Source organism: Myxocyprinus asiaticus, chromosome 29 (assembly GCF_019703515.2).
Source record: "Myxocyprinus asiaticus isolate MX2 ecotype Aquarium Trade chromosome 29, UBuf_Myxa_2, whole genome shotgun sequence".
Taxonomy (NCBI): Eukaryota; Metazoa; Chordata; class Actinopteri; order Cypriniformes; family Catostomidae; genus Myxocyprinus; species Myxocyprinus asiaticus.
Genome location: NC_059372.1, coordinates 3218533 through 3239410, shown reverse-complemented (window position 1 = coordinate 3239410; position 20878 = coordinate 3218533). Strand labels below are relative to the sequence as shown.

The 20878-nt window shown below is 40.5% G+C and overlaps 1 protein-coding gene and 1 pseudogene across 1 annotated transcript in view; both read right to left on the bottom strand.

Moving 5' to 3' along the window:
- Positions 1 to 20878, bottom strand: part of LOC127419873 (zinc finger protein 501-like) — a 105048-nt gene that overhangs the window by 68873 nt on the left and 15297 nt on the right. The window lies entirely within an intron of this gene.
- Positions 4728 to 6442, bottom strand: LOC127419884 (uncharacterized; annotated as a pseudogene).

Here is a 20878-nt window from a genome sequence, read left to right as displayed (position 1 = left end):
CTAGAATATCAAATTCCACAAAAGGATGTAGATCCTTTTCATATTTGGCTCCTAAACTATGGAATAGTCTCCCTAACACTGTTCGAGATGCAGACACACTCACTCAGTTTAAGTCTAGACTAAAGACTCATCTATCTAACCAGGCATACACCTAATTTATCCTTCAACTCACAATTAGGCTGCTTTAGTTAGGTCTGCCGTAACCAGAAACAGTGATCATGATCTATAACTCTGCAATAAATTGAATGGCATCTATGCTAATATTTTTTAATTTGTTTCCCTGTCTCAACCTCAGGACTCCTATCCTGAGGTCACCAGAACTGGCCAAATCCAGCTCTGTTCCTGCTTGGTGTTGGACTCCACTGCTACGTGTCACTGTACGATGATGACTAATAGCAACCGGTGCCAGCCAAACATCACTTCAGTCTATTACGATGGACTACAGAGGATGAACTGATGCCAACTCCAACCATAAGACATGGGATACTTCATATGCCATAGCCTGAACCTTGGACTTAGGATAGACCTCACCGAAATTACAGGCCAGTTTGAACTGCGATGCACCTAACTGATCTCTGCCTACATCACCTCGGTCTAATGTTGGGCTACACTTTTCAAATGGAATACATAGACTATCAATTAATTGCCAACAAAACCCTTCATCAGCCAACTAACAAGGACAATTGCATCTATGTGAACGTCTGTAGTTAATCCAGGATGAACTTCAAAGACATTAGTCATTAATCTTACAGTTCATTCAAAATCTTTGTTTAAACACTGACCCTTAACACTTACTTAGTTTAATAATTTTAAACCATGTCTTGCACTATACATAAGTAATATTGGCATTATATTCATGATATTAGCCAGAGGGGAACTGGCACCCACAGTGAGTCTGGTTTCTCCCAAGGTTATTGTTCTCCATTAACTAACATCTTATGGAGTTTTGTGTTCCTTGCCACAGTCGCCTTCGCCTTGCTCACTGGGGTTATAAATACAACTATTATTTAATTACTTATTTAAAAAAAATTCACAATCATATTTTATCAAACTACACAATGATGACTCTAAGACATTATAGATATTACAGTTTTATCTTCTGTTAATGCCTGATCTTCTGTAAAGCTGCTTTGAAATGATGTGTGTTGTGAAAGGCGCTGTACAAATAAAAATGACTTGAATTAGTTCCTTCAGTGAACAACATTGGCTCACCTTTTGGGTGCAATCTTTGATGCTTCCCTCTAGGGTCATGTCACGTACTGTTAACTCTTCTATTAACTGGTGGATAGGGGAATATGGGTCAAGTGCTGCTTCATCCTCAGAAGGTGGTGGAAGAGGAAATGGAGCTTCAACTGGGTTGTCTGAGACATTGTCATCTTGTAAATTAAGATACAATTCACTAAATGTAGTAATGAGTTCTCTTAATGGTTGTGGATCTCTCCTTGATACAAATGGGCCAGCGATGAAATCAAGATTGGGTTCGTCCTCATCCTCAACACTGTAATATTGGCTTGCTGTATTTTACTGTACAAGAACACAATATTTAAATATGTAAAATATATAGGTAGAGCCAGGTATAAGTACAACAAGGAACATAAAACAAGTAATAATACAAGCTGATTAAATACAAAGTCTGAAATAAACAATTTTGAAATTCTCATGTCCCCGCATGGACAATTAGGGTAGCTAAAAGTTAAAAAGTTACAAACTTGAAACAGTGATATGACTATGAATGATTTCAAATGTAAACCAGCAAAAAATAAAAGATAATTGGAGCAGTCTTTGAGTAAACAGAACGAAATGGCAGAAGAGCCCAAAGAGTTAACAGTTTTATCCGTTAACAGTTTTATCCATTAAAGTACTTGCTAGGTGACTTCGGGTCAAATTGTGATCACATCTTTTCCTTCACAAGTAAATCCTCTGTACATCAGTCTCTTAGCAATAACGATGCATGTTGTGCGGTCTGCACTCCAAGAGCAGATGAGTAGGACAACAGGGAGTTCCTCAATTTAAATGAAGAAGGAACACAGAAAAAACGTAAGTTTTCTCATCAAGGATTTTGTGCAGAGTAGCATGAGAACATGAGGCAAACCATGCAATGTGCAGTTCTCTCTAATTCTACTCTTCTTCTCTGTGCTTATACCTTACTAGATGAACCTGCAAACACCCTCTGGCAGTGTAAAATGAAATGATGCTCTATTCAGAGCCAAGTAACAGGCTGTGACAGGACTGCCACTGAACCTTTTGAAGCTTTCATGCAGAGCAGTTTCTAGGCAAAGGCGAACTAGGCAGTCCCCTAAGGTACCACCATAGGTCAGGGAGAGTCACAGGTGAAAACGATCAAGGTGTATACTCACCAAGCACTTTATTAGGAACACTATGGTCCTAATAAAGTGCCGACATGGTCTTCTGCTGTTGTAGCCCATCTGCCTCAAGGTTCGACGTGTTGTGCATTCTGACATGCTATTCTGCTCACTACAATTGTACAGAGTGGTTATCTGAGTTACTGTAGCCTTTCTATCAGCTCAAATCAGTCTGGCCATTCTCTGTTGACCTCTCTCATCAACAAGGTGTTTCCGTCCACAGAACTGACTCTCACTGGATGTTTTTTTGTTTCTGGCATCATTCTAAGTAAACTCTAGAGACTGTTGCGTGTGAAAATCCAAAGAGCTCAGCAGTTACAGAAACACTCAAACCAGCCCGTCTGGCATCAACAATCATGCCACGGTCGAAATCACTGAGATCACAATTTTTCCACATTCTGATGGTTGATGTAAACATTAACTGAAGCTCCTGCATGAGCAATTCTGCATGATTTTAAGCATTACACTGCTGCCACACGATTGGCTGATTAGAAAATCGCATGAATAAGTGGATGTACAGGTGTTCCTAATAAAGTGCTCGGTGAGTATATATACCCTCCAAAAATATTTTAACTTATTTTTAAAGCTGTACTACATAACTTTGTGCTCTCTAGTGACATCTGTGGTTGAAACTTAAAACTGCAAGCAACTTGCGGATGAACACTTTACGTGTGTTGTTTTTTGAGCTGTGTTACACATTCCATGTTTTCCTACATGGATGAATCTCATGATTTGAGATTACCTTGACATCGCCTCATGGTCATGACTCCGTGATATTCAGAGCCTGAGTCATAATGTGCTATTTTCATGTTGATATTACGTTATACGATTAAACATTTATAACCTAAATATTACTTGCTTTGATGAAGCTATAAACAACTCGTATTTATATATTTGTAATTAATTAACTTTACACTTATAGTCACTACACTCAAATATCTTTTACATAGAGAACAGACACAGGATATGGAGACAGGACAGGACCACCACCAGTTACCATTATATTTAAAAATGGTTATGCAAGTGTTTTATCTACTATTAATGTTTGTATTGTACTACACATCAATTTAAGAAGTGAAACTTGTTATATGTCTGTTTCGAGTTCAGTGGAAGAGTTTATTATTTTTATATACTATTGTACAGCCTCAGACAATAATGCAAGTAAACCGTAGTACTACAATAGTACATCTACGCACTGCACACAATAAAAATGAAAACTAACATAAAACGAGGATTCAATAATGATGGGGACGAAATATACTTTATTAAACAGTAAAATAATATACAGAAATGTGCAATATAATAGTTTCCTGGTAACACACTAAACAAATCAATGCGTACACACTGGTGTGCTACAAAATTGGTACATTATAAACAACTTGAGATGTTTATACATTTCATGTGAAACTACCTTGTAGAAACTTTACATTTAGTGGCTTTTTAACAGACTATCTGCTAAAAGAACAAAGGAAGGTGATAACTTTAGCATTTATGTGACTGGAGTAAAAGAAATGAGAAAACTGTGGCGCATACACACACACACACATAGGGAACCTCAAAACTACAGCAATGTTATCAAATTAACAGAAGTCATGTGTAAAAGAGGACAAACTATTGGTCCGATGTTGGATTCCAATAAAATGGCTGAAGGTTTCTGTGCTGTCTTTTCTGAGTGTTGAAGCAAAAACACTTATTATTAATTTACACTTTATCAATTGACTCCGTTATTAATTTTATCTGACTCCAATTTTATATTAATCTGACTCCAATTTAAGTTGAACCTCTAATTTAGATTTAAGCTCCAATTGATTTCTGATCATTCTTTAATGTAATCTTTTTAAGTTATTGATTACTCGGAATCGTCCTAACTTTCATTATCCTTTCATTCGGATCCTGATTGTCGCTCAGAGTCATATGCTGGCCGATTAATTACATAGATCTCATGGACACAAAAACACCAGTTCCGTTCATAGTCAGCGGTTGCAGTGTTTACTAATATCATCTGGTTCGGCCACCTACTGCTTGCTCATAACCAGATGATAGTTTTATTTAGTCATGTTTCATAAAACTTGCTAAGATGGTGATAAGCAGTGACTGGTAGTCTTACGTGGTTCTCTCCTATTCATAAGCGCAAGTAATGATCATTATCCTGGACATAAGTTTGCGGTAACAAAAGGCATCCCTCGAATCTACCGGTGAAAAATGATTTTGGAGGAATACGGAATAAATAAAAAAGTAACAATTTATTTGCCAGGTAGGATTTAAAACGTAAGTTACAAAATCAATCAAAGCCAATTTCACACATGATCAGAATAAACAAACATTCCAAAAAATAAAAGACAAGTCAAAGTAACATACCTGGCAATAGAAAATGACACACAGCGATAAGCGTGAGGTATCTGACTACAGACTCCCTGAGTTCCTTGCCAACCTTTCTTAAATATCCAGACAGAAAACATTGTGTACTAAATGCGACATGGGAAAGAGACCATTATACCAGTCGCACAGAGACCTCTTAAATGATATCAAACACATACAGTTGCATTCTTTGTTTTCATGATTTTGTTATATTTTTACACATACATCTTGTGTCTTTGTATTGGTCCTGAGCTGTTGAAGGGGAGAAGGGGAGAGAGAGAGAAGAGGGGGCAGCAAGGTGATTTGCAATTTATCACACGTGGTGATATTCAGGTGTAGATTTCAGCTTTTGTGAGAGAGTTCAGATGTCTGAATTCGAAAGTTCTTTGTTATTCCATGAATTGATGTGTGTTGGGCTATCAGACATCTTGGCATCTGCCTTACAGTTTTCCCCATTTTGGCCCTGTGGGCAATTTGAAAAAGTCCTTGCAGGATCATTGTCTGGCATTCATTCATGCCAAGTGCATTTAGAGGTTTCCCCATCATTTTAGTCTTTGCAGCGTGGGTATCTGTAGCAGACTAAGAGCCAGGGCAACTTCAGCTGACCTTCTCATGGACTGGATGAGGTACCGGGAGTAACAGCTCTGGGCCAGTGTAAAGGTGAAGATTAGAGCACAGCCTACCATGCATCCACGGATTATCCAGTCCCACCAGGTGTAGATGTATTGTGCAGAGCGGGTGGATGAGCTAGACAGGATTTTTGCAGTCTTTCGGGCTAGGTTAGCCTCCACCTGTGCTTGAGTGAGGTGGTACTCAGTTTGTTGGATGATTCTTTGTGCCAGTTCCATCGTTTCGACCACAGCTTGGGTGCTTTGCTCACAGAAGGTGTCATCCCACCATGGCAATGCCTCTGCGTCCAGTGGTACTCTCCCCAGAATGTTTATCTGTCCCATGGAAAAGTCCAAAAAAAAAGTGATTGGCAGAGCAGGACAATCCCCCGTAGGTGAAATAATTCATTTCACTGACTACACAGCATTGTGTGTGAGATACCTGAATAGCATCAGAATCACCATGCAACGACTAACATTTCGGAGTTTAGAGTCATTAGGAGAAAAAGGTTGTAAGGTGTTACATGTACAAACATCATAGTTATGAGTTTCATGACAGCAAGTGCGACTGGTAAATAAGATCTCAGTACCCTTCAAGGTCATGTACCAAGTATGGTCATGGTCATGGTCCCATCTGATGATCTGATCATTCACTACTACACCAATAGAGCCTGTAGTAGTGGAGTTTGGAAATACTTGGTCTGGATGGATTAAAGGAAAGGTGACAAAAAACCCAAGGCAACCAATGCATTAATTTCCAGTATACATCATAATGGTGGTTAATAACTCAGAATAATTTATATTTTTCATTTTGTCTGAAGCATGCCATCTGTTCAAATCTAAGATTTCTATTAGATGATTTAGAACATGCCTAGGTGTCTTATGGAGATGGAGGTCTTAAATTTCTTGTCTAGTAGCAGTAAATAAATCTTGTGCATATGATCTGCAGGCTAAGTGACGTTCGATGGTACGGGTCTGACTGAACAATGCGTGGCTGACCAACAGAAGCACCTGTGCTTCTGATCTAACCGCTTTATATATTATATTTTCATTGCTATTGGTGATATGTTGGAAACCAGTGGCCACATGATTTGCCATCCATGTTGAAAATTGAGATTAGTCCATGAACAGTTTTGTGGGCTAGTGAAATTGTTCTCACTAGTTTTACATTTTCCTACACAATAAATTCTTTCCTTTCGGCTAGTCCAAATAAAGGTTTTTGGTCTATTGTCATAGGGTTTGTATAGTGTTCAATTGAATTGATATTCTGTGTAGCTTATGTGTGTGGTGTTTTGTGTTTCTGAGTGGGTGCACCTATATGTGGCAGGTTCCAAATTGTTAACAAAATAGCAGATTTTAGGGTCTATGCCATCATTGTTTTTTTTCATACATAGTGCACATCCCACCTTCTTTAGCCCCTGAATATTCTTTTAGTTGATACCAGGCAGAGATATTGTGTTGGGACGGCCATGCTGGAGAGTGTTGATATGTTCATGGTTGAGGGATGGGTGGAACCTAATTTACAACAGATTTGTGGTGTGCAATTTGGTTCCAGTGCTACACTGGGAGGCCATGTAACTATTTCTTTGGGTGCAATAGTAATTTGAGATTTGTATGGCCCCTTCATATATTTCCACACCCATCTCCCACATCCTAATGTGTGTGTGAGCAATACCCATTGGCCCAGCTTGATGCAGGTGGGCCAGCACACCTGCCTTGTGTCCGGCCTCCATGGGATTGCAGAGGTCATCCTAAAGCAGAAGAAAGAAAAGAAAAAGAAAGAAAGTTTATTGGTTAGCTGAACCTTGAATAGTTTGCACCGAGACATATGACACCATCTTGTATTTCCTCTGACAACCACAGGCGTTGCAGACCGCTCTGACCTCATATGGTCCATGCCACCTGGGCGCGAACGTGCTTTGTTTTACAAAGTCACGCACCATTACCATGTCACCTTCTGAAAATTTAGTTTAGTATGTCATTTGTTAGGTCTGATTGCTGCTGCTTTAACTCGGCCTGTGCCTGTAGCACTTTTAGTCTTTCTTGTAATTGGCCCAGCACAGTCTGTTGTGTTGCAAGCATAAGAGGCCCCAGGTCTGCTGGGGAGACATCTGGATCAATCAGGAGCTTCATGATTCTTCAGGTCATGAGCTCGTATGGGCTAATGCCCATGGATTTAGATGGGGTTGCACGTACAGTTGTGCTCAAAAGTTTGCATACCCTGGCAGAAATTGTGAAATTTTGGCATTGATTTTGAAAATATGACTGATCATGCACTATCTTTTATTTAAGGATATTGATCATATGAAGCCATTTATTTTTACATAGTTGTTTGGCTCCTTTTAAAATCATAATGATATCAGAAATCACCCAAATGGCCCTGATCAAAAGGTTACATACCCTTGAATGTTTAGCCTTGTTACAGACACACAAGGTGACACACACAGGTTTAAATGGCAATTAAAGGTTAATTTCCCACACCTGTGGCTTTTTAAATTGCAATTAGTGTCTGTGTATAAATAGTCAATGAGTTTGTTAGCTCTCACATGGATGCACTGAGCAGGCTAGATACTGAGCCATGGGGAGCAGAAAAGAACTGTCAAAAGACCTGCGTAACAAGGTAATGGAACTTTATAAAGATGGAAAATGATATAAAAAGATATCGAAAGCCTTGAAAATGCCAGTATGTACTGTTCAATCACTTATTAAGAAGTGGAAAATTCGGGGATCTCTTGATACCAAGCCAAGGTCAGGTAGACCAAGAAAGATTTCAGCCACAACTGCCAGAAGAATTGTTCGGGATACAAAGAAAAACCCACCGGTAACCTCAGGAGAAATACAGGCTGCTCTGGAAAAAGACGGTGTGGTTGTTTCAAGGAGCACAATATGACAATACTTGAACAAAAATAAGCTGCATGGTCGAGTTGCCAGAAATAAGCCTTTACTGCGCCAATGCCACAAAAAAGCCCGATTACAATATGCCTGACAACACCTTGACACACCTCGCAGCTTCTGGCACACTGTCATCTGGAGTGACGGAGACCAAAATAGAGCTTTATGGTCACAACCATAAGCGCTATGTTTGTAGAGTGGTCAACAAGGCCTATAGTGAAAAGAATACCATCCCCACTGTGAAGCATGGTGGTGGCTCACTGATGTTTTGGGTGTGTGTGAGCTCTAAAGGCATGGGTAATCTTGTGAAAATTGATGGCAAGATGAATGCAGCATGTTATCAGAAAATACTGGCAGACAATTTGCATTCTTCTGCACGAAAGCTGCGCATGGGATGCTCTTGGACTTTCCAGCACGACAATGACCCTAAGCACAAGGCCAAGTTGACCCTCCAGTGGTTACAGCAGAAAAAGTTGAAGGTTCTGGAGTGGCCATCACAATCTCCTGACCTTAATATCATCAAGCCACTCTGGGGAGATCTCAAACGTGCGGTTCATGCAAGATGACCAAAGACTTTGCATGACCTGGAGGCATTTTGCCAAGACGAATGGGCAGCTATACCACCTGAAAGAATTTGGGGCCTCATAGACAACTATTACAAAAGACTGCACGCTGTCATTGATGCTAAAGGGGGCAATACACAGTATTAAGAACTAAGTTTATGCAGACTTTTGAACAGGGGTCATTTAATTGTTTTCTTTGTTGTCATGTTTTATGATTGTGCCATTCTGTTATAACCTACAGTTGAATATGAATCCCATAAGAAATAATTGTGTTTTGCTTGCTCACTCATGTTTTCTTTAAAAATGGTACATATATTACCAAGGGAATGTAAACTGTTGAGCACAACTGTAGTACAGTGAGGAGAGTTGGTAAGGCATCAGTCCACCTGTTTTGATGTTGTGCAATTTGCTTAGCTAGGTTTTCTTTGATGGTGCGGTTCATGCGTTCCACCATACCTGAGCTTAGTGGTCTGTAGGGAATGTGAAATTTTTATTTGATGTTAAGCACTTTAGACATGTTTTTCATAACTTGCCCAGTAAAATGGTTTCCCGATTTGTATGGGTGCTCCCCAAAGATGGATGATTTGGTTCGCCATCACCCATGCCACAGTGTTTGCAATGTTATTGCGAGTGGGAATTGCCTCCACCCACTCTGAAAATTTGTCAATGATTACCAAGCAATAGCGATATCCCCCCTTGGCACTGGGGAGCGGTCCAATGAAATCCAACTCTAATGATTCCCAGGGTCCCTTATCAAATCAAATCACTTTTATTGTCACACAACCATATACACAAGTGCAATAGTGGGTAAAAGACTTGGGTGCAGTTCCGAGCAACATAGCAGTCATGACAGTGATAAGACATATACCAATTTACAATAAACAGATTTACACATCACAATTTACACATCTAATTTACACATAAATACACACATCACAATATACAAATAATAATATACAATGTACAGTATACAATACACACAATATAGAATATTGTACAGTATACAATACACACAATATAGAATACACATACACACAATATAGAATACACATTATACAATAAAAATAGTATATATAGTATATATAAAATATACAGTAGGTTGTATTGTACTGTATTGACATTCAGGCTGTCGGTTGATAGTCAGTTTCCAGTGTGTTGTTAAGAGAGAATATAATTTGAGACAGTCCAGTGTGAGATAATAAGATTAAAAAAGTGCAGTGCTGATGTATATTGATTGTGAGAGATCAAGAGTTCAGAAGTCTGATTGCTTGGGGGAAGAAGCTGTCATGAAGTCGGCTGGTGCGGGTCCTGATGCTGCGATACCGCCTGCCTGATGATAGTAGTGAGAGCAGCCCATGGCTTGGGTGGCTGGAGTCTCAGATGGTCCTCCGAGCTTTTTTCACACACCGCCTGGTATATGTGTCCTGGAGGGAGGGAAGCTCACCTCCGATGATGTGTCTGGCTGTTCGCACCACCCTTTGCAGCTTTGCGTTTGTGGGCGGTGCTATTGCCGTACCAGGCAGTGATGCAGCCAGTCAGGATGCTCTCTACAGTGCTGGTGTAGAACCGTGTGAGGATGTGGCGGTTCATTCCAAACTTCCTCAGCCCTCTCAGGAAGAAGAGGCGCTGATGAGCCTTCTTCACAACGGCCTCAGTGTGGACGGACCATGCGAGTTCCTCAGTGATGTGGACACCCAGGAACTTGAAGCTGCTGATTCTCTCCACTGGTGCTCCATTGATGTTGATCGGACTGGGTTCTTTGTCTTTTCTCCTGAAGTCCACCACAAGCTCCTTTGTCTTGCTGACGTTGAGGGAGAGGTTGTGCTCCTGACACCAGCGTGTCAGAGTGTGCACCTCCTCTCTGTAGGCTGTTTCATCATTGTCAGTGATCAGACATATCACCGTTATATCGTCAGCAAACTTAATGATGGCACTGGAGCTATGTGTTGCCACACAGTCATGTGTGTACAGGGAATACAGGAGTGGGCTGAGAACAAAGCTCTGCAGGGCTCCAGTGTTGAGGGTCAGTGATGAGGAGATGTTGCTGCCCATTCTAACCACCTGGTGTCTACTTGACAGGAAGTCCAGGATCCAGCTGCACAGTGAGCTGTTTAAGCCCAGAGCCCGGAGTTTCATATCAAGCTTGGAGGGCACTATGGTGTTGAATGCTGAGCTGTAGTCTACAAACAGCATTCTCACATAAGTGTTCCTTTTTTCCAGGTGGGAGAGAGCAGTGTGTATTGTAGATGCAATGGCATCATCAGTGGAGCGGTTGTTGCGGTAAGCAAACTGCAATGGGTCCAGTGATGGAGGCAGCACAGAGCAGATGTAATCTCTGATTAGTCTCTCAAAGCATTTGCTGATGATGGGGGTCAGAGCAACAGGACGCCAGTCATTTAAGCAAGTGATTTTGGATTGCATAAGTATAGGCACAACGGTGGACGTTTTAAAGCATGTGGGGAAAACAGACAAGGAGAGGGAAAGGTTGAAAATGTCCGTAAAAACACCAGCCAGTTGGTTTGCACACGCTCTGATGACACGGCCCGGAATGCCGTCTGGACCCGTGGCTTTACGGATATTCACCCGTCGGAAGGATCAGGTTACATCCGCTACAGAGACGGAGAGTGAACTAACCTCTGTAGCTTCGGCCGCGAGGGCGGTGTTATTTCCCTCGAAACGTGCATAAAAAGTATTTAGCTCATCCAGAAGAGAGGCAGCGGTGTTCACAGCAGAGTTTTTATTGCCTTTAAAGTCCGTGATGATATTAATTCCCTGCCACATGCTTCTAGAATTGGTGGTGTTAAACTGTCCTTCAATCTTGTCCCTGTACTGGCATTTGGCTGCTCTGATAGTTTTTCGGAGGGCATAACTGGCTTGTTTACGCTCCTCCGCGTTCCCGGAATTAAAAGGGGAGGGATTTGTAGCCATCCTGGAAGGTAGAGTAGCAATGGTCCAAAACCCAGGCCCCCGTGTGTTGAAACTGATGTGTTGGTAGTATTTTGGTGCGACTGATTTGAGATTGGCTTTGTTAAAGTCCCCGGTCACAATGAACGCGATCTCAGGGTGTGCGGTTTCCTGCTTGTTTATAATCCCATGCAGTTCCTTGAGTGCCCAGTCTGTATCAGCTTGTGACAGGATGTACACAGCTGTGATAATGACTGCTGTGAATTCCCTCGGTTGCCAGAATGGTCGACACAGAAGCATGAGTAATTCCAGATCAGGAGAGCAGAAAGACTTGATAGAATGTACGTTCCTCTGATCACACCAGGATTTGTTGATCATAAAACATACACTATCACCTCTGCTTTTACCTAAGAGGTCTTTCGCTCTGTCCGCTCGGTGCATGGAGAACCCCGCAGGTTCAATGGCTGAGTCTGGAATCTCCGCAGACATCCAAGTTTCTGTAAGGCAGATAATGCAGCAGTCTCTCGTCTCTCATTGGAAAGAGATCCACGCTCTCAACTCGCAGAGCTTGTTGTCCAGAGACTGAACATTTGCCAGTAGAATACTGGGTAGCGGGGGTCGATTTGCGCGACATCTTACTCTGAGAACGCCGGCTCTATTTCCCCTTTTCCGTGTTTGTAAACAGCGGGTCGGCATTAAGGTATTTAAAGTCCGGTTTTCGGTGTGCTATTGCAGAACCAATGTCCAAAAGTGTTTGTCTGTTGTAGACAATGAGGCAGACAACATCCAAGACCAAAAAAACATAGAATTGTAAACAAAACAAACAAAAAACTGCAGTGTTGTGTCAGAGCTCGCAACGCAGCAGCCATACTCGTCGTCATCTTGAGACCAAATGGTCTGGTCTGCGTAAATTAGTGCATCTGGGTTTTCCCTGATTAACTGTTGTACAAATTAGGCATGTACTACACCACCTGTCAACATCAGAAGTCATTCTTGACCACCAAAATTGTGTTTGTATCAATTGCTGGGTTTTCGCAGCTGATACATTAGCATATTCGTGGTATAACTTGATAATGGGTTCTTCTGGAACCATATATTTCTCATCCCTGAATATTATATCCTCTGTGACAGTGACTAACTGATCTTGTTTTAAATGTGGTGCAATCTCCCTCTCAGTGACCCACAAATCTTTTTGATACTGTTTAAGGTCAATGGGGGTGATTTGGATTGCACTCACAGCAAGGGCAGGTAGTTTGCCTGGTTGCCAATCATCTCCTTTCATGGCTGCGATTTTGGCTAATTGATCGGCAATGTTGTGATTTTGCTAGTGTTCGTTGGGGTTTCTGTTTATGTGTGCATGTACTTTTATGATGGAGATAGAGGATTCACGCGCTTGGATTTCTGGCCAAATTTCAGTGATGGTGCTGACATTCCTGCAGAAGTGAGGAATTTGCGCAATTGCCATTGGGCCATAAAATCATGCACTACCCCAAATGCATATCGGCTGTCTGTGTATATGCATAATGGTTCAGGGTAAGCTTTAATGGCTTCTAGTAATGCTACAAGTTTTGCTTCTTGAAAAATACTTGGCTGTAATTTGAACAATAACTGTTTTCCAACATCTGAGTTGGGAGGATGAGGAGCCCACACCGCACACCCAGTATAGAAATAATCCTCATTACAAAACCGGGAGCCGTCAATGTACACTTGTGTTTGGTTTGGAAGTTTTTGGTCCTGTACAGGACTTGGTGCTTCCTGTTCAGGCTGACAGGTGTATGGGTGGCCCTCAACATCTCCAAGCAGATGAGCAGAATTTGTGTGTTTACTGTTGTTATGTCACACACTTGTATGTCTGTTAGCCACCTTGCTAATCTTTGAGATGAAACACCTTTTATGCATCCTTGCAGCAGCATTTGAACTGGCGTGTACATTGTGTGCACAACAACAGGCTGGAAGCCAACAATTGGCTCTGTTGTTTTTAACAGTCTATGAACCGCCAAGACATGCTGAGTGCATGGGTCGAAGCCTTGCTCAATTGGAGATTTTTTCCAGCTACAAATTACAGTCGGACGCAGCTTTCCTCCATGCTCTTGTGCTAACACGCCACTGAGTGTGTTTTCATATGCGTCTACTTGAACATGAAAAGCTTTTGTTGGGTTGGGCAAGCCTAGGGAAGGTGCAGAACATAAGCTCTGATTTAAATTAGTAAACGCATGATCATGTTCTTCGTTCCATTCAAGGATGTCAGATGGTTTTGTAACAAAGAATACAAGGGCGCCATGGTATTCGCAAAGTTTGGGATGAAATCTTGCCAATAGTTTACTGTTCCTAACACTTTTTGCAGTGCATTCAACGTGTGAGTTCAGGGCAATTCGGCAATGCATTTGCGTCTGTCATCTGTCAGTGCCCGGTGGCTTTGAGTGAGTGCGTAACCTAAGTATTGCATTTCCTGTTGTGCAATTTGGGCTTTATCTTTGTTTAGTTTGAAACCTGCTTGACCTAGCGTCTGTATGACTTCATCTACTAATTGTAAATGATCATCCAGTGTTCCTTCTGTGGCAATGATGATGTCTTCTACATAATGAGCTACTCTGCCTGCCCACAGTAGGGGGACGAGTGTATCTTCCACAGCTCTGTGAAAGATTATAGGGCTGTTGTGAAGGCCCCGTGGCATTCTTTGCCATGTGTACTGCGTTTGATTAACAGTAAAAGCTAATTTCCATTGGTCTTCACGTTTAACCTTGATAGACCAGAAGCCATTCTTAATGTCTAAGACAGTAAACCAAGAGGCTTTTGTTGAAATTTGCAATAATAGAGTAGAAGGATTTGCCACTATTGCGGTCGCTTTAGGTAGGACTCGATTCAGATGCTGGTAGTCGATACAAAGTTGCCATTTTCCGTTTGGTTTAGGCACCGGCAGACACGGAGAGTTGGTAGACGAACTGCACTGTCAAACTATATTCTTTTTTTTCAAGCTGTTGGACTATCTCATGAACAGCGGCTTCTTCCTCTGGCTTAATGCGGTATAGCTTTTGTGGGGGAGGGAGCTCCCCCTCAACGCACACTTCAAAATCAATGAGGCCACAGCCGTGTTCATGGTTAGCCCAAACATTGCTATGTTTCTTCATTAGCAGTTGTATGGGTTCTGTTTTGGAAATGGAAATAATGCTTGCTTTGTCTCGTGGAAAAAATTTTTTCGCTGATTTATTTGTTCGTAATTCAATTTGTTTTTCAAGGCAGTGAATTACAAAACCATGTTTTTGCATTATGTCCATTCCCAATATAGTTCCTTCACTGTTGTCTGGTAAATACCAAAAGGGCTCTTCTAGCATTACCATGACTAAGTCGAGTCGAACTGGTTGTGTTTTAGTCACAATCATCAGTGTGTCACCTATGCCTCCAATTCATATGGTTTCACTTGTCAGAGGTAAAGGAATGTTTGTGCAGGAGCATGAAGCGCCGGTATCGATAAGTATGTATGTTAGCCGGCCTTCAAGTCTAGCCCTTATTTTAATACGGTTGCCACTGTTAATAATACTCCCTATTGCAATGGAGGCCACGCATCCCTATTGTATGTTGTATTTCGACAGTAATGATTCGAGTTCAGTTTGGAATTCGCTGTTTTGGCAATTTTGACCCTGCTTTTGTCCCTCTATTTGTCCGAGAGCATTAGGGTTGTTTTGCATATTCCATGTATTTAAACATTTGAGGATTTCAGTGTCGTTTTTGGAGGGTGCTCCTTTTTTTTCGCATTCAGCCATTTATCTATAACAGTCGCGTGAGTTATGGTTATTTTTCCTACAATAATAGCATCGCAGTTGGGTGTAATTTCTTGGTTTAGGTTTTTCAGCGCCCTGACCCTCTGTCACCCATTGGGATGCTGCAATAGCACGTGGTTTAGACTGTTTGTGTCTATTTTAGATTTTAGATGCCCAGTCTACCAATGCCCTGTATGTATTCTCGGCTGGGTCAGCACCATTCAAAAGAGCTTGCTGGACAGCAGGCCCTGCGTTATTTTTTTAGGAACTGAAGTAAAACTTCATGATCCCTATCTGCGTTCTCTAGGCTGGAGTATTCTTTGTACGATTCCCACAAACGCTCTGCATAACCTTCGAATGGTTCCTTATTTGCTTGTGTTATGTCTGCAATTTGACTCCATTCTACATGACCGGGTCCTCTCAAATCTAGCAGTGTTTGTTTTAGTCTTTCGTACACTTCAGTGTCTGTTTCATCATTGCGCCTATTTATAATGCATCCTATTTTCAATTCCTCATATAATTTTGGTCTGAGTTCGTTCGGAATGGTTAAGAGGGCAATTTGCCATATGTCTCTGATCTCTAGATTGTAAACATTGGCCTGTAACACTAAAGTGTCCCAGTAGGGCTGGAATGGGCCTCTTCTTGGTATCATGCCAATTATTTCTTTACGCTTACTGCATTTCTCACAAGTTAAAGGACGACTGATTGTTGTGATTTCATCTTCAGCATTATTCATGGTCTTAAGGACCATGACTGATTTTTTCGGAACATCGCTAGCTTTGTGTCACGTCAAAACCGGGCTGCATTCTCTTGTTTCTCTGTGTTTATTAGGAGAAGTTTTTCTTGTCCTATGAGAGGGATCATCCCCATAGGCTTGGTTACGAGCCTTTCTGTGGACTTTGCGTAAGCTAATGCTACTGCATCATCGTCATCACTATCCTGTTTTCTTTGTTCGTCAAATGGTGAATTTATGGCCCCTTCTTTTATTGCTGATATTGGGAAGCCTGCATTGCTATAACAGTCTTCTAATGCGGATGCATAATTTTGACCTGATCTGAGTTTTTGTTGGAGATTATTAATCTGCGCTTCCATCGCATCTACCCATCTTGCCCAACTTTGCTTTTCGTACACAAACGCGTCGACTTGAACCCTCAAGTTTTTCAATTCTTCCGATCGCGATTTCTTTATTTCTTTTATGTTTACCATCATTCGTTCATTTTCTGCTAAGGTATTGATGTCGTTACGATGAAGCAAGTAAACAATAGCAACGGAGGTTTTTTGGCATTTAGATTTTGTTTCTAATTTCCGACCTTCCGTAGAGTATCATGATAAGATTTCGTCATTACTCCATTTTAAGTTTAATCCTTTGTCGTGTAAACGAAAAAGGAGATCTTTGAATTGAACGGCAAGAGCCTCCATTACCTCCTCATCTAGACTGCTGCTAGCATATCCCTGACGATCCATGTTGATGTCTAATTTCTTTAGCCCCACCGGATTTTTAAGTGTGTAAAACTGTGGGTATTCCGACCCATTCTATATATGTGTATAAATGGGGTGAGTCTGTGCTTTCCCTCAACACTTCTAATAGGCAAAAATTATGGACTTACCACAGCAGCTGGAGACAGAGAAGTAGAAGCTCAAACCTCATACTCTGTACAAGACAGGATGTCGCACTGAAAAGACGCTCGCTCGCTGGAGGTCATGTCGGGGTCTCCACTTGTAAAAGGGCCAAACTATTAGTCTGATGTCGGATTCCAATAAAATGGCTGAAGGTTTCTGCGTTGTTCTGTCTTTTCTGAGTGCTGAAGCAATAACTCTTATTATTAATTTACACTTCATCAGTTGACTCCATTATTAATTTTATCTGACTCCAATTTTATATTAATCTGACTCCAATTTAAATTGAACCTCTAATTTAGATTTAAGCTCTAATTGGTTTCTGATCATTCTTTTAATTTAATCTTTTTAAGTTATTGATTACTCTAAATTGTCCTAACTTTCATTATCCTTTCATTCGGGCAATTCATATGCCGGCCAATTAATTGCATAGATCTCACAGACACAAAATCACCAGTTCCTTTCATAGTCAGCAGTTGCAGGGTTTAATAATATCATCTGGTTCGGCCGCCTACTGCTTGCTCATAACCAGATGATAGTTTTATTTAGTCACGTTTTATACAACTTGCTAAGACGGTGATAAGCAGTGACTGGTAGTCTTACGTGGTTCTCTCCTATTCATAAGCGCAAGTAATGATCATTATCCTGGACATAAGTTTGCGGTAACAAAAGGCGTCCCTCGAATCTACCGGTGATAAATGATTTGGAGGAATATGGAATAAGTCAAAAAGTAACAATTTATTTGCAAGGTAGGATTTAAAACATAAGTTACAAAATCAATCAAAACCAATTTCACACATGATCAGAATAAACAAACATTCCTAAAAATAAAAGACAAGTCAAAATAACATACCTGGCAATAGAAAATGACACGGAGCAATAAGCGTGGGATATCTGACTACAGACTCCCCAAGTTCCTTGCCAACCTTCCTTAAATATCCATACAGAAAACATTGTGTACCAAATTAATTTATCACACTGTGGTGATATTCAGGTGAAGATTTCAGCTTTGTAAAACAATGCAAATGCGATTTGCAATTTATCACATGTGGTGATATTCAGGTGCAGATTTCAGCTTTTGTGAGAGAGTTCAGATGTCTGAATTCGAAAGTTCTTTGTAATTCCATGAATTGATGTGTGTTGGGCTATCAGACATCTTGGCATCGGCCTTACACATAATTGTCAGCAAACATGTTACAAGAATTTTCCCTGGAAAATGTAGATACATCGGGAGCAGTAAACACATGAGTAATGTTCAATTTATAAAAGCATGAAAAGCAATATAAACTTCAAAAACCCAACCAGAAAATATATCAAGCATTTTAGCAAGTAAAAAACTTTGCCAAACAGCTGTCCTGAACTGTGACTGAACAGCATTGCTTCCCCCGCCAGAACACGCGAAAGCCTGTACTACTTTTCTTGGTTTACGGATGTGACATAAAGACACAAGGATGACTGACATAAGCCTGCGATTTCGCACCAAATCCGACCCAACAGCTAAAAATTCTTATTCTTTTTGTAGGCTTAAAGGTGCAGTATGTAAGATTCAGAAACCCTTGTTATTAATGACACCTGTGGCCATTAAGTGAACTGCAGTCAGCTACCTGTTGCTCGTGCGCACACACTCCATAAGGACGCGAGCAAGCATGACCAAAACAATGACGGAACATACAAAGAGACTGAACGTGATTCACTGTCATCATGCTGACAGATGTAGCATAATTAAAATTACACAGTTATGATTGTTTTACTACAAACTTTTGAGACTGTATATTATATTTGACTCTCCAGTGCTGGAACAGGGCTAAAACAAAGTCTGGATATAGGTCTGACCATGCGATACTGTAGTTTGAAGTAATCTTTTCTTTGCATGACACATTGACTGCATTTATACGATAGCCTATGTCGGCATTAGCAAGTTAGCCAGCTTTATCAATAGCTGTTAGCTAAATTTGGTGGATGATGACAGTTGCTGTTTATAAAATAGATTGTACATTATATGTTGACAATTCAGTATTGATGAGATTCCATCACAACTGTCATTTTGATATATTGATGCGCTATTGTTTTATAATAATAGAATATGTATATTTTCTGTATAACAAAGTTATGTTGCACTAATGAATGGGTCTTTTTGCATTATCTTGAACATTGTCTAGCATTCATTTCATGTGTTATTGTAGTGTACCTTGCTGAATAATTACAAATTAACATTGTTTATGTCAGTAACTGTGAATCAGCATACCTGACTTTTAGTATAAAGAGAAGATCATCGAAATAATTTAAAGGTAGCTTGCAATTCGTCCGTGTTAGCAGGCAAGATCAAGTTAGCTAAAATTACACAGATCAGTCCTTATTTCACTATATTTCACATGCTTTGCAGTTATGTAAGCTTACCTGTCCAATAAGAAATACACCAATTCAGTGTCAGTTTTGATCCCCAAAACAGAACAAAGTTCCCTCCAGGAATCAAATGCCCTGCCGATGTTTACTCTAGTTTTCGCTTGACCACGATCGCGTTCCCGCTGAGCCAGACAGGATTCAGTAGATAAATGTTTTTTTTTTTTTTTGGCTTACTCTGAGTTTGTGTAGGAGTCGGTGTTGTGCTGGGAGCCGGACATTTGCTGGATTCCATCTCTAAGATAATATTACCTAGTGTTGTAGACAGTTGTCACTGTTGAATAGCAGAAGAGAAGCACTGAAGCAAGGCTCTCGGGAGCGCGCATAAACGTCACATCATTTTCCCGGCAAAAGCAACCAGGCAACCTAGGAAGTCTTATTTTTTAAGTTGCTCTACAAGCCGTTCACACATTGGCAAAAAAAAAGGTGAATATTACATGAAAATTGTTACATATTGCACCTTTAACATAGTGAATCTGGGTAAGGCAAAGATATACACTACCGGTCAAAAGTTTTGAAACACTTACTCATTCTTTATTATAATTTTTTTTCCTTCACATTTTAGAGTAATAGTAAAGTCATCAAAACTGGAATAACATAAATGGAACTATGGGAATTATGTTGTGACTAAACAAAATCCAAAATAAATCAAAACCATGTTATATTTTAGCATCTTCAAGTAGTCACCCTTCGCCTAGAATTTGCAGACATGTACTCTTGACATTTTCTCAACCAACTTCTTGAGGTATCACCCTGGGATGCTTTTTAAACAGTATCGAAGGAGTTCCCATCTATGTTGGGGACTTATTGGCTGCTTTTCTTTATTATTTGGTCCAAGTCATCCATTTCAAAAACTTTTTTTTTTAATTAAATTTTAGTTTTATAATGAAATAAATTAAATATGGTGGCACAATTACATTTTTGTCTACAAAACTAATTTCAAACATTTAAGCATACGCCTTCAGATCAAAAGATTTTTAAGATCATGAGGAACATTTCAGTCAAATGTTTCAAAACTTTTGACCGGTAGTGTAGTTTTGTACACTGATTTTTTATGTACTCAATCAACAATGGCAACCTCATGCGAAGAAATTTCGTACTATGCTACTGTGGGGATGGGGGCGTGGTCGTGTGTCTGTCTGCGGGAGAGAGCGGTAAGGCTCGTCACCTGGGTTATAATTATCTCTAACACCTGTCTCTTGTTGTAGTAATGATGGAGGGAGACTCAAAAGCCACACCAGCTCACCAGAGGAAAGAGAGAGAGAGCACGAACTCGACGTTTATTGTGCATTTTCATGAACTGACTGAGTGTTTAAAAATCTTTTATTTTATTATCTGATTGAGTGTTGAATCTACACGAACAGCCTGTGTACATAACCTGAGGCTGAAAAATAAAAAGTCTTGCCTGCACTGCT